The sequence below is a fragment of the Urtica dioica genome, chromosome 2, assembly GCF_054948205.1.
Source record: "Urtica dioica subsp. dioica isolate 48M chromosome 2, U.dioica_male_clone48M_v1_H2, whole genome shotgun sequence".
Classification (NCBI taxonomy): Eukaryota; Viridiplantae; Streptophyta; class Magnoliopsida; order Rosales; family Urticaceae; genus Urtica; species Urtica dioica.
The window spans coordinates 28,712,408-28,729,617 of NC_142757.1; the positions used below are offsets into that span (position 1 = coordinate 28,712,408).

Genomic DNA, 17,210 nt, shown 5'->3' on the forward strand with positions numbered 1-17,210 from the left:
CCTTTGTGGGGTTTGGTGTCTTCTTGTCGAGGTGAGCTTTCTCCACGACCTCGGCCTCGACCTCGCCCTCATCCTCGACCTCGGCCACGACCTCGGCTATCTCCACCGTTGCCACTACGATTCGACGAGCTTGAAGAAAAATTAGCCTCTCCGTTTTTCTTCATACGTGACACCCATTCTCCATGCGTGAGCAAGACGTGTTTCTCCTCCTTTCGGTCTCCGTAACCACGAAGCCTCTCCTCGTGCACTTTGAGACGACCGACGACCTCCTCGACAGTCATGTTTTTGAGGTCACAATGGATGTCAATTTCATGGGGAAATCGTCCACCGCCCCGTCTTTCATGCGAATTGCCTCGAAGTGACTCCTCAAGGTTTGCACTTTCGCCTCCTTGACTGGCTCTACGCCAACGTGCATCGTCTTCAATGTCTCCCATGCTTTCTTGGTGGAATCCTTCTCGTCTACCATGAGAAGGACGCCCGCCGAAAGTACTTGATAGATGGCAGCGAGGGCCACTATATCCTTACACTCTTCGACCTCGTCTTGTTCCACGGCGTCCTAAACTCCTTTTGCTTGTAAACTCACCTGCATCTTCAACGCCCACACCAAGTAGTTTCTCTTCGTGGGCTACGGATAAGAGAGCGTCACGTTCTCTTCTCTTCTGATCTCCATTGCCGCCATATCTCCTCCGGTTGCTTTGCTCGGTGATGATATGTCCTTCGGCTAATGGCTCTGATACCAAATGTTGGTTTCAAATTCTGAAAACTTGATGGGGAATCTGATTGAGCACCTTATGTGCAGAAAAGATAAACCCATAAAGCAAAGGAAGCTGTGGGAGTTTTTACTCTGATGATTTTTTATTCTCAAATGAAGATAAGAAATACAAGGCTGAAGATGATAATCTACATGCAAAAACAACACATATTTATAGGTACCAAAAAAATGACGTAAAGTTAAATTGCCTAACCAAGGAAACGTAAATATTAAAACCCATCAATTACATTACTATCTTAAATAATAATTAAAAGCCTTGTAACTGTTGTAACTGATCCAATGAATATGATCAGTTTTTTTTTCACCTCATGCCAAGTCTGGCTTAGACTCACATGATTGTGGGCGTGGTATTTTGCGATTGAGAATGTTATCAAATATTGTCTAGGATGAATAAATGAGAGTTAAAAGCCGTAATACACTGGATTGTCACCATATCAAAGTTAATAATAAAAATAAACATAACTCAGCCTAGATTGTTTCTTTTCCCCCCATTTTTTCTAAAATTTGGGTCCACCATTGCTATGCACCGCCCCAAGCACAACATCACAATGCATGACATAATATTACAACCTCTTCATTTGAGATTAAATCAGTTTTTAAGGACGGTAAGATTCAAAACCTCCCAGAGATATATCGGCGTACAAACTTAACAAGCTGGACATGAGAAGTTAAGTGGTTTTTCTTTTATGTGTCCTACAAAACGAGATCATCCTTTGAATGGAAATCAAGACCAATCTCTTTTCTATGACATATTAATAATAAGACTTCGTTAAATCACTTGAAGACATGGGAAAAGATAAAACAAAGTCGAACTATAGGGCATGTAACCAGAGGATGCTCAGCATTGAATGGTGGAATTCCAACAATTAGTTCGAATAGGATGACTCCAACTGACCACCAATTAGCAGTTGCAGCTAGAAACGAAAGGCACACAAAGATGTAGTTTGAGGCATATTTTTTTGCTTAAAACTCATGAATTTACCGAATCGTTTTGAATTTGTGACACTGATAAAAAAAAACCTAATTTAGCGGAGGTAGAGATGAAGAGTGAGAACCTGAATGGACTGGCGGTGGTTAGAGTGAGGCGGCAGTGGGCGGATGTCTTTGATTTAGTGTTAAAAAATTTCTAGGACTTCGATTGGGGTTAACAAATTTCTAGGGATTCAATTTGGTGGTGTTTGAACTGATTTGGGGTGATTCGGATTTGGGGATGGTCTAGCCTTGATTGCTAGTGCGCTTCGTGGTCGTGGTGCGTGTGGCGGTCGTCGAGGTGGAATGGCGGAGCTGAGCATTTTGGTGTGAGGGTCGGAGAGTTATAGAGGGTGAGAGAGAGTCGAGAGTTACAAAGGGTGAGAGAGTCGTAGATTAATGTGGGAGAGAGTTACAGAGGTTGTGAGGGTGAGAGAGAGTTACAGTGGTTGTGAGGGTGATAGAGAGTTACAGAGGTTGTGAGGGTAATGGTTCGAGGGTGAGAGAGAGTTATAGAGGCCGGGTGAGAGAGAGAGTCGAGACTTGAGAGTTATAGAGGGTGAATGAGAGTCAATAGAGAATTATGTGAGGAAAATAAAGAAGAGAAAATATGTTTAAATAAATACTGACCTAGAAATAGCCGCGACTTTTCACGGCTATTATCGAGGCTGTTAGTATTTAGCCACGACAATTGTCGTGGCTATACAAAAATACTAAATAATGAGCGCGAGAATAAGCCCGCTATAATGAAAAATGAAAATAACAACAGCCATGACAAGTCGCGACTGTATCATCAAAAGTCATGGCTATTTAGGCTATCTCCGAGAATAAAAATTGTAGTTGTTGCGGCTGTTTGGTGTAGTGCTTTCTCTTACTCATTTCTTCGACTAGCTCTCTCTCTCTCTCTCATATTCTCCATTTTCTCCGACCATCTCTCTCTCTCTCTCTATCTCTCTCTCTCTCTCTCTCCTCTTCCTCATTTTCTTCGATTAGCTCAACTCTCTCTCTCTCTCTCTCTCTCTCTCTCTCTCTCTCTCTCTCTCTCTCTCTCTCTCTCTCTCTCTCTCTTTCTCTCCTCCTCAATTTCTCCGACCATCACTACTACATATGTTAGATTTAAAGACATGAAATTTAAGACGTTCCCTGAATCGCACGACTTTAATAGTTTAAATTGTCACATTGATTTTAAAAGTCTTTTAAAAGATGAATTTGGTAAACTTATTTAGTCATCAGAATAATGACTTAAAATATGTCTAAATAAATATTTTGAGTTACTAAAAAAATGACTTGAAAATCCTATATGTTTCTAAGACGTTTTAATAGTTTAAGATGTCCACGTAGATATTTAAACAATTTCTAATGATTTTCTATATTTTCCACGTACGCAAAATACATGCTTAATTTTATTCAAAGTCTATTTTTAAGAACGACTTCAAAACATTTAGTAAAAACAAATAAAATAAATAAATTAATAACTGTGTTTCAAGTTTCACCTCTCCTAACCGCATAGCGGTTCTTCTTCGTCTATGTTTTCAAATTCTTTTTCTCTCTCTGTTTTCTTTCAATCTATATCGTTCCATCTTCTCCTTTGGTAACTGATTCTTTTTTCAATTTTTTTTTTCATTCCAAATTCTCATTTTTCTCTCTTAATCTTTATTTCATCTTTTCTGTTTGTATGATAAACCACTTTAGACTTGAACTACTGATGCTAGGGTTTTGAAACTCTCCCCCTTCATCTCTAATTTAATTTTTTTTTTAATTATTTTCACTCGATTATATGTATTTGGATGGCCAAGAGGAAACGAGGGTCTAGGCCTCTCTCTCTCTCTATGCACTCGGTCTCTGCAATCTTTGTTGCGACACCATGGCTCCTCTAAGGCACAACCGCTTCTCCGCCTATGGCCACCGGTCTTTTGCCCACGACAGCCGCTCCTTCGCGCAACGACCGCACTGATCCTCTGAGACCAGGATTAATTGATTTTTTTTTAATATTTTCTCTCCTAGTTTGCTAATGTTAACCTAGATTTTTTTTTTTGAAGTTTTGATGCCGTTCCTTCGCAACACCACCCTGACTACTCCAGTGGAATCCAACGTTGCCCTGACCGAACCCATTTCTTCGCCCAAGGTTGTTGACACTTAAATTATTCTCTAAAGGTTTTTCTCCCCTTCTTATGTGTGTTTAATTTCAATTTAATTTCGTGTGATCTGTGCACATTCTTGCCTGCAACATGTTTGTTTAAATGGAGTCTTGAGGGAATCAATTAGGAAGACGAGTATTGTAGAATTATATTCTCTCTTTAGCTGACCTTTTTTTAGGTGGTTTTCTTAGAGGTGATTGCTTTTTTCTATTGTATTATGAATAAACTGCAATCAGAATTCAGAGCCTTAGTGGTATGATTTACACCCCTATATTTGGTTTGCAAGATTGTTTGTTTGTCTTTCTAAGAATATGATATTGCATATGGTTGTATTCCATGTGGGTGGGAATTCACAAAATCAATAATGGGAAGCAGGTGTTTGTTTTTTTATTTAAAAAAAAAAAGATAAAGAGAGATGGAGTTTCAAGGAACAGAAGGCTCTCTATCTTTCTCTAGTAAGGTAGCCACCTCAGAAGACAACAAATTTCTATATTAATATTCTATATTTCTTGTTCGTGCTTCTCAGCATGCCTTCCAACTTCTGACATCTGCATTGGTATCAGACTCTAGTTTCCCCATCAACTTCGACCTCCATCCTTTTCTTTATATGCAAGTTTGGTTTATATCTCTTTCGACTTCACTGAAAGGCTCTCTAGCAATAGTTAGAGGATTCCAATCATCGATTCAAATGCATTTGAAAAGAGCCGATATGAAACTTATCATGAAATCAATGACAGTATTCATGAAGACTAGGAGAGCTTTTTTCTGTAGTCCTCTATAATGGTAGTTCCGACCGGAGGCCGGCCCTATTAAATACCGGTCCTCCAAACAAACCATTCATTAATTATTTAATGCTATCGCACATGCTGTCTCACCTCTTATAAAATTTTCTTTCCTTATTATATTATTGACATTTGAATATGCTAGAGTTTGTTATTCTTATGTTTTTTTTTTTTTGCTCCGACCTGAGTAACATTTTCTTTTGTTTGGAAGAATGGTTTAGTATTGTAGAATTATTCTTTTTGTTGATAAGATCTATTGATTAACATTTCTATGTATTGCCTATGATGTTAGAACCATCCTGTTGTCCATCAATAGTCTATTTGGAGGTGATTTTTATTTTTTGGTACTTTCTTTTTGTTGTTTGTGTTTGAGTTTGTGAAGCCTTTTCCACCGAATCTTGGTCTCCATTGGTTTTATTTTGCATAGCCAAACATTAGTTCTCCTTTGACCACAAGTAGCTCAACTTTGATACAATCAAGAAGCTAATAATTTAATAAATTAATTCTTCAAATTATTTCCAATGGAAATTGTCATATAAAAGTAGAAGTTATAAATGACGATGTATTTTTGGAATGGTGCAGAATATAAGATGATTGAAAAGTTGTACAAGCTACCAAGTGCGCGCATAGATTGGAGATGACAATGGAAGGTTCAGATTCAAGATGTATGTGATGCTTATATTTGGCCTCATGTTATGAATTTGAAGTACTTTGGTGCGTATGAATTGCTGAAATGACATGTATGTGGTTACCATTGCTGTAATCTATAGAAATATACATTTTGTTACTTGGCTGATGTACAACACATTTACCAACAAGCATTGCAATATCTCAGCCATTGCTAAAGAACATATCAATTGAAAAAAAAAATATTCCACGTCAACAATAGTTTGAAAATCATGAAGATGTGTATTAAAAAAGATCCATGTAAGAAATGAAGAAACGTCTTCTTTCACAGCTCCATGTCATCACTTCTTGCTTATGTGGACCAATTTTTAAGTCATTTTTTTTATTATTTAAAGTTGCTTTTTCTTGAAGATCCGAGACATTTTTAAAACGTCTTCATAGATGTGTCCACATAAGCATCTTTTTGCCTAGGTGGAACTGTTTTTTAAGTCGTTTTTTAGATATATGAAGTCATTTTACATAGCTTCTTTGTCTAGGTTAGTAAAAACTGTTTTTACTTGAAAAGAAATTTTTTAAAATTCCGCCGCTTCCCGAAGCGTTTAATCTTTTTCTTAAACCCTAGATCAATTCCAACACAAAGGACTATTGACCTCAGTATGATTGTTAGAAGAATCTATGATGTCTGGTTATGAGGCATTGAGAGTCGGAGACTCTATAGTTCTTCTAGGTATCTTCCGAAGGTACTGAATTGACCAGTGCACTTCTAGAGACAATATAAGAACAAACCATTTAACCTCTTATGTCTCGAAGTCACTATGTATGAATTGCATCATGTTTACCTTAATCCTGAAATGAGACATGCCATTTCACACCTTAGTATTCTCATTTGAGAAAGTCAAAGTTCGGACTCACTATGTGATTCCGAACAAGGCCTATTGGTGAAGTACTAAGTTGTGAGTCTGTCATGAGTAACTTTGTGAAGTTCTCATAGATATGGAATTCATGTACAAGATTGCTGAAATGCAATGTATGTCACCTCATGCTTTGTTCCTTGGAGTGTGAATAAATGAACTGGCCAGTGTCCAAATTGAGTCCTGACTCTTTTGGATGAAACAATGTGACTTGTTAGCTCCTCGTCAATACATTGTTTCTAACTTATTCACAAGCGACAAAGGAGTTGAGGAAATAACAGCTAGAAGGGTAAAATGGTAATTTAGTATATCCCGACTAGCTGATGACATTCATGAAGGGTAAACATAGATAATATTCAGTGGATCCGCTCATCATAATTAGGTCGAATTCTTGAGTAGAAAACAAATTCATTTGAACCGAGAGATTTTCAGTGTCAGCTCTTTAGTGGAGTCAGTTGGCATTAAGCTAAACTTGGAAAAGGTTTGTGAACTTTTGAGTCCAAGTTTTTAGCTCAAGCTTTGTTCATTTGGGTCCATGAGGTCACTGTCACGAATCACATCGATAGGAATAGTTAAACTGGAAGCTAAGTCAAAACAAGAACGAAAATAGTCAAAAGGGTATTTTTGTCTTTTGAGACATAGGATGAAATGAATGTCAATAAATTTTTTGACATTGTCATTTGATGACAAGTTTCACTCGGCCAAAATAAGATTTATTGGGCCTTGTGGATTAATTTCATTTCATAAGAATTTTATTGAAAATTCTTAATGGGCCTTTTTCATGTTGTCATGAACAAGTGGAAAAGCTTCTAGAAGACCTTTCTAGCATTAGAATAGGCGCCCACCACCCAAGAGGAAAGAGAGATTATTTTGTGCATAAATGTATTTAGATACTTGCCAAAAGAAAAAGAGGAAACAAATTTGCATATAGATGCACAAGGAATTTCGGCCAAGTGAGAAAAGGGCAAGCCAAGGAACAAAAAAGGAAACAAATCCAAGCCTCTAGGAGGCAGCCTTGGGCGCCCAACATGGAATGGGAAATAAGGGATTTTTGCTCATGAATATGTGATATTCTATAGAAGAGGAAAGTACCTTATTGAAGGTAAAACCTCTCCTATAAATCGGAGCCACATTCCTCACTTTTCATTCATCCTAAGTTTAAGAGATTGAGAGACTCTCTCTCTAGAACTTGGCAGAAAATCCTCTCTCTCTCTCTCTCTCTAGTTTATTTTCGATTTTTCCTTGTCTTGGCACCTAGGTCCTCACTCGACCTAGTGTTTAGCTCTGCGACTTCGAGACTCGTTCTTAAGTCGTAGCGTTTAAAAGTGCTCACTCACTGATTCCTTCTTTTCGAGTGATTTAGTGATAGAAACTTTCGTGGTTGCTCGAGGTGCCGAGGAAAGAAAGAGAGACGTGCTGCGAGGGGTGACGAGCGTTGCGAACTTTCCAAAAGCTTCTTCAAAGTTCAAGCTTCAAGAAAGGTTAGTAAATTCTTAGCTCATATTGGTTTTTAATTACATGTACTTGCTTCTTTGTCTAGGTTAGTAAAAACTGTTTTTACTTGAAAAGAAATTTTTTAAAATTTCGCCGCTTCCCGAAGCGTTTAATCTTTTTCTTAAACCCTAGATCAATTCCAACAAATGGTATCAGAGCTATGGTCAAAGATTAGCATGTACATGTTTTTAAAATTATGAGCTTGAAAATCGTTTTCAAAAGTTTACTAATTTTGTGACAAGTTAGAATTGTTATCTTAGATTTTTTTTAATTTAATGCTCTTGTCTTTAAATTAAAAAGCATGTTGATTTTCTATGAGTTTGGGATGTTTTTAAAACACATTAGAATCAGTTCTAAAAGTTTTTAATTTTTTATATTGAAAAACGTGTTTTAAAGGTTTGAGAAATTTCGGTAAATTTTGTGACTAGTTACTTTGTCTTTCTAGTTTCTTTTATTTACCGTATTCGTTTTATGCTTGTTGTTATTTCTTATATTCTATGTTATTACCCTGCTAATAAAACACAAATAAAAGCTTTAAACAACATCTTAAAACGTTCCGTTACACTTGATTCTTTTTCGCACCTAAATAGGACCAAGCTTTAATTTATTTCTTTTTCTTCGAGCTGGAGTAAACCCGCATCAAAAGTGGCATAACTCTCTGCTCAGAAATCGAAATTTAATGATTCTTGAATCAAATTAAAGCTCCGTCTGTCCTCTGTCCAATGCAACAGGTTTCGGCTCAAAAGGACATCAGAGCCGCCAGATATGGCGATTTTACTCCGAGGTGCGCGGCTGTCTGAAACTCCAGTTTTTTTTTTAGAAATCCGGATTTTCAAACCCCACTACCATGAGTTATAGAACTCTAATGAGAAAATTTTCTTGAGCAAAAATATTTTTCATATGATTATAAACATGATGTGTAAGATTAAAATGTTTTGATTTTTGAAAGTTTAATTGAAATTGAATTTTTACAAAACTAGTTTGAATTTTGAAAAACCGTTTTCACTTTCAAACTTGAAAATATTTTGTCATCCAAATCAAATAAATTTTCAAAATGTTTTCAAAACTATATCTATATCACATATGTTCAAAATCTATATGCTCTTGAAAATTTGAGTGGGAGGTCTCCTTGTAGACAAGCCGAAAAATAAAAAGATGTGTAATCTCAAACTTTCAAGTGTTCGAGTGAGTTGAAGTTCACACTTCCCTCACGCACTTTCCCGAAATAGAAAATAGGAAAAGATCGAGTATGTACCTTGTGCCTTTATGCACTAATACTGCTCTGAACATGTCGATCTAGGATTCTCTTCTAGTTGTCCGCTCTGTCGCTCTCTAACTAGGAAATTTGTTTCCGAACTTATGAGAGTCGATGAACCAACTCCAAAAACTAAGTGGGAGGGTTATATTCGTTGTTTGTAACCCGCGATCCCCAACACTAGTGAAAGATGCAATAACGTGGGAGTAAGAGCCGCTCTTGCGACCCTCACTTAAATGTGAGTACTCCAAGGCGTTATTGCTTCGATCATTGCTCAATGAGCTACGTCCGAGAGTGATGCAATGATGACAAGGCCTCCCCTTGGGGGATTGTTTTTCAAAGCTGATCTTTTGGACTAAGTGGTTGGTTGCACACTTAGGCTCAATCCCTAGTATCCTCCCTTGAGGCTCTGCGAAAGGATGTGAGTGATCAAACCAATTTAAAAGGTGGCTAGTCAAAATAGATGTATTGACATCTTGGCTTAGCATTAATGATGTGTCATTTACTTATAAATGGAGATTTTTGCGGCCTTCTCTTGAGGGAGTAAATTATCGTTTGGTTTATAACACCTTTGGATTTTACAAAAGTCTTAATAAAACTTAAATCCTAAACCAAAGACTAATCATAAACTTGTTTCAACTTTTATAGGCAATATGTCTCTCAACCCTCTCTCTACAATTCTTTCCTCGAATAAACTCGAAGGCGACAATTACGTCGACTGGAAACGTAACCTCGACATAGTCCTTACTGTCGACAAGCACAAATGGGTTCTCACCACCCCCTGTCCTCAAATGAATGAAGATTCGACGCAAGAGGAGAAAGACGCCCTGGCGGCCTGGCTTCGATCCGATGAGATTGCGAGATGCTATATTTTGGCATCGATGAACAATGTGTTGCAACAACAACATCGTGATTATGAAACTGCCACCGATATGCTCTACAATCTCCATGAGATGTTTGGAGGACAAGGACGTCAAGCTAGGCAACAAGCGGTCCGACAATTCATGAACTGTCGTATGAAGGCTGGAACTCCCGTTAGAGATCATATGATGCTGATCATTAGCTATCTAAACGAAATGGAGATTCTTGGATCTGAGATTGATGGGGAGACTAAAATAGATATGATCTTGGAAACTCTCCCCGAAACCTTTGATACCTTCAAGTTGAATTATTCCATGAACAAGCTGGAGTACACTGTTACCGAGCTCATGAAGGAACTTCAAACCTCTGAGGCACTCACTAAGAAAAAGAGGGCTCAAGGAGAAGTACATGCTACTGCCTCCACCTCTGGATCTAAGAAGAGACCTCGCAATGCCGAGAAGAAGAACCAACCTAAGGTTCAAACAAAGAAGAAGGCGCCAAAGGCTCCGAAGGTGGACAAGTCTAAAGACAAGTGCCACCACTGCAACGAGCCTGGTCACTGGCGTAGGAACTGTCCCGCCTACCTCAAAACCAAAGCAAAAGGTATTGTACTTGTTACTGAAGCCTGTTTAGTAGCTGATAATGTATCATCGTGGATTATTGACTCCGCTGCTACTAACCATATTTGCTGCTCCTTGACTGGTTTTAGGAAAAGCAAAGGAGTTGAGGAAATAACAGCTAGAAGGGTAAAATGGTAATTTTGTAAATCCCGACTAGCTGATGACATTCATGAAGTGTAAACATAGATAATATTCAGTGGATCCGCTCATCATAATTAGGTCGAATTCTTGAGTAGAAAACAAATTCATTTGAACCGAGAGATTTTCAGTGTCAGCTCTTTAGTGGAGTCAGTTGGCATTAAGCTAAACTTGGAAAAGGTTTGTGAACTTTTGAGTCCAAGTTTTTAGCTCAAGCTTTGTTCATTTGGGTCCATGAGGTCACTGTCACGAATCACATCGATAGGAATAGTTAAACTGGAAGCTAAGTCAAAACAAGAACGAAAATAGTCAAAAGGGTATTTTTGTCTTTTGAGACATAGGATGAAATGAATGTCAATAAATTTTTTGACATGGTCATTTGATGACAAGTTTGACTCGGCCAAAATAAGATTTATTGGACCTTGTGGATTAATTTCATTTCATAAGAATTTTATTGAAAATTCTTAATGGGCCTTTTTCATGTTGTCATGAACAAGTGGAAAAGCTTCTAGAAGGCCTTTCTAGCATTAGAATAGGCGCCCACCACCCAAGAGGAAAGAGATATTATTTTGTGCATAAATGTATTTAGATACTTGCCAAAAGAAAATGAGGAAACAAATTTGCATATAGATGCACAAGGAATTTCGGCCAAGTGAGAAAAGGGCAAGCCAAGGAACAAAAAAGGAAACAAATCCAAGCCTCTAGGAGGCAGCCTTGGGCGCCCAACATGGAATGGGAAATAAGGGATTTTTGCTCATGAATATGTGATATTCTATAGAAGAGGAAAGTACCTTATTGAAGGTAAAACCTCTCCTATAAATAGGAGCCCCATTCCTCACTTTTCATTCATCCTAAGTTTAAGAGATTGAGAGACTCTCTCTCTAGAACTTGGCCGAAAATCCTCTCTCTCTCTCTCTCTCTAGTTTATTTTCGATTTTTCCTTGTCTTGGCACCTAGGTCCTCACTCGACCTAGTGTTTAGCTCTGCGACTTCGAGACTCGTTCTTAAGTCGTAGCGTTTAAAAGTGCCCACTCACTGATTCCTTCTTTTCGAGTGATTTAGTGATAGAAACTTTCGTGGTTGCTCGAGGTGCCAAGGAAAGAAAGAGAGACGTGCTGCGAGGGGAGACGAGCGTTGCGAACTTTCCAAAAGCTTCTTCAAAGTTCAAGCTTCAAGAAAGGTTAGTAAATTCTTAGCTCATATTGGTTTTTAATTACATGTACTTGCTTCTTTGTCTAGGTTAGTAAAAACTGTTTTTACTTGAAAAGAAATTTTTTAAAATTCCGCCGTTTCCCGAAGCGTTTAATCTTTTTCTTAAACCCTAGATCAATTCCAACAAGCTGGAGAGAGAGAATGCGAGAGAGAGAGAGAGTAGGATAGAGAGAGAGAGAGAGAGAATGAGAGAAGACTTACCGGCCGGAGAGGCTGTCGGACCTAGGCGGAACGACGGGCGAGCTCAGGCGGCAAAGAGGACCAGAGATATCGAGAGTGAGAGCGTGAGAGTTATAGAAAAAAGCTAAGACTAATTTTTTTTTTATAACTAGACCTAGAATTTAAGTGCAACTTTGTCTCACCCAATAGACCATTTGGGTGCGACAAAGTCGCACCCAATGTTTTGACCGGTCAAAATTTATACAAAAAGGGGAAAAGACCGCTTAAAACATTTGGACTTTTGGGTGCGACAAAGTCGCATCCAAAAGTTAACCTTGATTTTTAGGTGCGACTTTGTCGCACCCAAAGGTATTAATGAACTTCGCACCCAAATTAAAAAAAAATCAGCGAAATTTTTTAGTTGCTTTAATGTCTTTTGGATGCGACTTTTCGCACCGAAAGTCTTTTTTGCTGCGACTTTTATGTGCGAAAAATCGCACCCAAAAGTCATCCGCACCGAAAAACTGTATTTGTAGTAGTGATATATATGTAATTTAAGACTATTTTATTTTGCCTTACAAATATATTATCATATATAATTTATTCTTCATATTCTTGTAAAATATATGAGGATTCTACTATAACAAATAGTAGAGAGAGAGAGAGAGAAAATATTCTACTGTTAACAAATGGCAATCCGATGATTCTACTATTAATTCTTTATATTCTTTAGAAGCGACTTAATTTTAGAAGCGGACATCACTTCTAAAAGTCAAATAAGAAGTTCAGTAATGTCTCGAAGATGATGCTTTATAAATCCAATAAAATAAAAAACAAAAGAAGCTTTACAGGATTTTGTGAAGGACCCGTATGCAATTATGTGAAGACAAGAATAACGAGAATTACGAACCTAATACAGAATTCGACCACACAATAACAAGAATAAAAAATTCAAATTGGTACAATTTACTCTTCTCTAACGAACCTTCTCCCAGGGTTCAAGTCAGTGTACGACGTCCTCTCAACCAACGGAAAACCACATCTGCAAGTCTCCTCACCTATGGACTGGGAAATTGATTTCTTACTTACAGACTCATAGTTCGGTCGACTCGATGCCATTCGCTACAATTACTACCGAATGACGAAGACGATGCTTCATTTAACATTATCGAAGACGATCTTTCATCTCCCGTTATCGAAGACAAAGACGATAAACCATAAGCCACACACCTTCAATACATGGGGATTTTAGAATTGGTTATACTTGATTTATGTTTTAGTATTTCCCTTCCTATTATTAATTTGATTTGTTGTACTATTTATTCAATTCAAATAAATAATATTTTCTTTTCTGTTTTAAAATCGTACTCTGTATAAAATTTGCCCCTTTTAATGTTAGATTGTTACACATGACATTCTGTTAAAACTAAACGGGTTTGATAGCAACGGTGACATTCAAACAAGACGAATAGGTATTTTACCTGTCGAAAAAAAAAAGATTAGGTAGTAAACTGTATCTAGGCCAAAATAATAGGTATTTATGCCGCTAATTCCTCTCTTTTTATTTTGTATTTCTCTTGATAAAGTTTTTTCTTCTTTACCTCTTATTTGAATATGGTAAAATAATTTGAGACAAATATAAAAAAAACTATAAAATTAGATATTTTTAGAATAAAATTAGTTATTTTAAGAATAAGAATGAAAATAATATGATTAAAATGCTGTATAATGGGTGATATTCATAAAAAAAACGCAAACATACCTGAGAATGGGGTCTTTATTTAGAAAGGGCCTTGAACAATGCCCCTCCCGGTTCACCCTTAGGCCGGGGTTGCGTCCATGCATGTTTAATGTACGATTTTAATTTACGAGTAAATTGGTTATCACACAATTATATCAAATGATAAATAAAGAAATGACAAGTAATCATTACGGAATAATAAAAGGAAAATGGAAACGGAATATAATTAGTAGCTATAAAGATTTTTTTCAAAATCAACCTAAACTACTGTTGTCGGTCGTTTTCGGAAAATCCGGAACGCCGGAAAGGCGCGCCGCTCAAAGGGCCAATGGTCAGGCCGGAGGTCCTGAAGAGCGGCAAGCCTTCCATCACGAGTCGACGTACAAGCCCTCGTTCCAAACTCTCAGCTCCTCAAGTCGAGCCTCGCTCCTTGAGTTGAGTAATTCCCCTCAAGTCGAGCCGTCGAGTTGTTCTCCTTGACTCGAGCCTCGAGTTGTTCTCCTCGAGTCGAGCCCTCGAGTCGTTCTCCTCAAGTCGAGCCTCGAGTCGTTCTCCTCGAGTCGAGCCTCGAGTCGTTCTCCTCGTGTCGAGCCCTCGAGTCGTTCTCCTCGAGTCGATCCTCGCTCCTCGAGTCGAGCCTCGAGTCGTTCTACTCGAGTCGAGCCATCGAGTAATTCCCCTCAAGTCGAGCCCTCGAGTTGTTCTCCTTGAGTCAAGCCTCGCTCTTAGAAATCGAGCCTCGAGTCGTTCTCCTCGAGTCGATCCTCACTCCTCGAGTCGAGCCTCGAGTCGTTCTCCTCGAGTCGAGCCCTTGAGTCGTTCTCCTCGAGTCGACCCTCGACTCATTCTCCTCGAGTCCAACCTCGAGTCGTTCTCCTCGAGTCGAGCCCTCGAGTCGTTCTCCTCGAGTCGATCCTCGCTCCTCAAGTCGAGCCTCGAGTCGTTCTCCACGAGTCGAGCCCTCGAGTCGTTCTCCTCGAGTCGAGCCTCGAGTCGTTCTCCTCGAGTCGAGCCCTTGAGTCGTTCTCCTCGAGTCGAGTCTCGAGTCGTTCTCCTCGAGTCGAGCCTCGAGTCGCTCCTCGAATCGAGTCACTCTCATCAAGTAGAGACCTTCATATTTCGCGTAACAAGCGTGATAACCAAGACCACTAAAACCCACAAGAGTCCGACGACACGGACAACACGCTGAGCGCCCCTCAGGGAAACCGCACTTGCAGCACGCCGCGCCAGCCAACCACGCACAGCAAGCCGCGCGCCGCGCCAAGACACGCCCGCGCCGCACCCGATGACCCGCGCGCCGCGCGTTGTGCGCCGCGCTTTGTGCGTCACGCGCACCGTGCGCCTCCACTCGAAGGGTGAACGCCCCCTAGTCCCACATGGACGAAAAATAAGCCTCTTAAGACCCTCAAACACCTATAAATACACCCCCTCATTGAGGGCGAAGCCATCCCATTCATTCTCAAGGAACTTGAGACTTCTCTCTGCTTTTCTGGATGCCATCCTTGGCCTGAAGCGGATTCTCCTCGGTTTCTCGTTCTCACAGATTATGAAGCGCTTTCCTTGGACTCTCGAGTGCCGCCTCTCTTGATCGAATGATTAATCTTGAGCCCACGAGTGCTCTAACAGTTTTCGACTAAAAATCGCCTACGCGTCTAGCACCCTAGACGCGCCCACCATTTCCGACTGGAAATCGCCTACGCGTCCGGAATCTCCGCCACAACAAGGAACTCTTGACTTAGAGTCTCCCACATCTCGAAAAAGAGAGGAAACACGCAATCTCTCTCGGGTCACTCGATCCCAGAGTTCTGAGATGTCGCCGAGGACTCCTCCGCGCTCCGTCTCCTCTGTCGAGCACACCCCCAGGCTCCACGCCTCAATATGCGTAACATACGCCTTGAACTACGTTATGACCTGATCCCACACACTGGTACGAAGGCAGCCGACACACAAGGCACAGTCACTCCCCCTCCTCACCCCTTCTCTCCTCTGAGAGGTTGGTTGATCGGAGAAAACCTAGCTCGAGACTTTCGAGTTCACACTTTTGGCCCGGGTGCGATCACTTGGTCTGGCCTTGGATCGAACCGCCCGAGGTATATAATAGTTGTTCATTTTCATGCGACAACATTTTGGCGCTGGAAGGATGGGACTTCCCGACCTGTTCAGCCAGAAATCCCTTCTATCCATCTTCTTCTTTTCTCTTGAAAATGCGACTTTCTCAGACTTGAGAAAAGATGAGTAATCAGCCACCCGTACGTTCTGAGGGCGTGAACAATCCCGATAACGTCACTGGGACCAAGAAATACTTCTTGCGCTACCGAGCGCATGGTGACGAAGAGTCGCTCCTTGAAGAGAGCTCGACCCGCTCACCATCTCCATCTCCAGAGAGCAGGGACGACCGCATCATGGAGTTGAAGGAGAATATCCGCCAACTAAAGGCGAAGAACGTGAGGTACCACAGCTGACTGGCTGCAAAGCAACCCGCGCATAACGCGGTGATCCCCAATGGAGATCCCGAGAACCTCAATGAGGAAAGTCGCGACCGCGACCCAGATTACGAGGGTGCTGATGATTCAGAGGACATCGAGACTTCTCTCACAAAGGACGTGGAACTCCCCGCTGTGAATGAAGCCTGTCGTTTGGATCCTTCACCCAAGACGGGGAATGCACCTGTGGCCTCCCAAGCAGGGAGCTCCCGACGTTCGGCCCATGACCAACTAGGTCAAAGGGAGAATGTTGCGGAAAGTCAGGGCACGCGAAGAGCGCGCCGTCTTAGACGAAGCATGCACCTCCGTGCAGCAAGCCCGGATCTTAGGGATCATCTTACTGCCAAACGCAACAAGCGTGGCGATGACCTAAGAGAGCGACTAAGCTCTCGGCCAAACATCCCTGTAGCAGCCCCAACTAACGGGAACCGCCGCACGGGACAAGGGTCTAATGAGAGGCAGCAGGTAACTCCTCTCGAATAGGGAGTTACTCCGACTACCGATCTCGATGTGATCACTATGATCCACAATCTTCGAAATGAAGTCCGAGATCTCCGAGAACACGGAATAGGCAGAAGTGCCTATGGGGTCGTCGAGGAGAATCCATCGCCTTTCACGGCTCAGATATTGGCCGAGGTATGCACGGGAAATTTCAAACTCCCGAACCTTGCTCCATATGATGGGAAAACGGATCCCGCTTACCATATCCAGCATTATGAAACCTAGATGACGATGCAGGGTGTCGCTCCCGACGCCATGTGCCAAGCTTTTAGTCTTACCCTCGCCGGACCCGGCTTCGAGTGGTTCAAGAACTTAAGGCCGGGAAGCATCCGATCGTTCAAAGACCTGAAGGACATGTTCCTGGCACGCTTCGCTACATCTATGGTCCAAAAGAAGACCAAGATGTACCTGTGGTCAATCAGGCAAGAGAATGGCGAGTCTCTTAGACGATACCTCACTCGATTCACTGAAGAATCGAATAAGGTCGACCGCTTTGACGACAAAGACGCAATCACTGCCATCATTGAAGGCTTGCGCACAAGTGACT

At 40.6% G+C, this 17,210-nt stretch overlaps 1 long non-coding RNA gene across 1 annotated transcript; it reads left to right on the forward strand.

Moving 5' to 3' along the window:
* Positions 1-3,245: 3,245 nt before the first annotated feature.
* On the forward strand, positions 3,246-5,540 carry LOC149404259 (uncharacterized). The gene is made up of 2 exons (XR_016294020.1): positions 3,246-3,866; positions 5,244-5,540. It is a non-coding gene; the product is annotated as an uncharacterized LOC149404259 (long non-coding RNA).
* Positions 5,541-17,210: the final 11,670 nt, after the last annotated feature.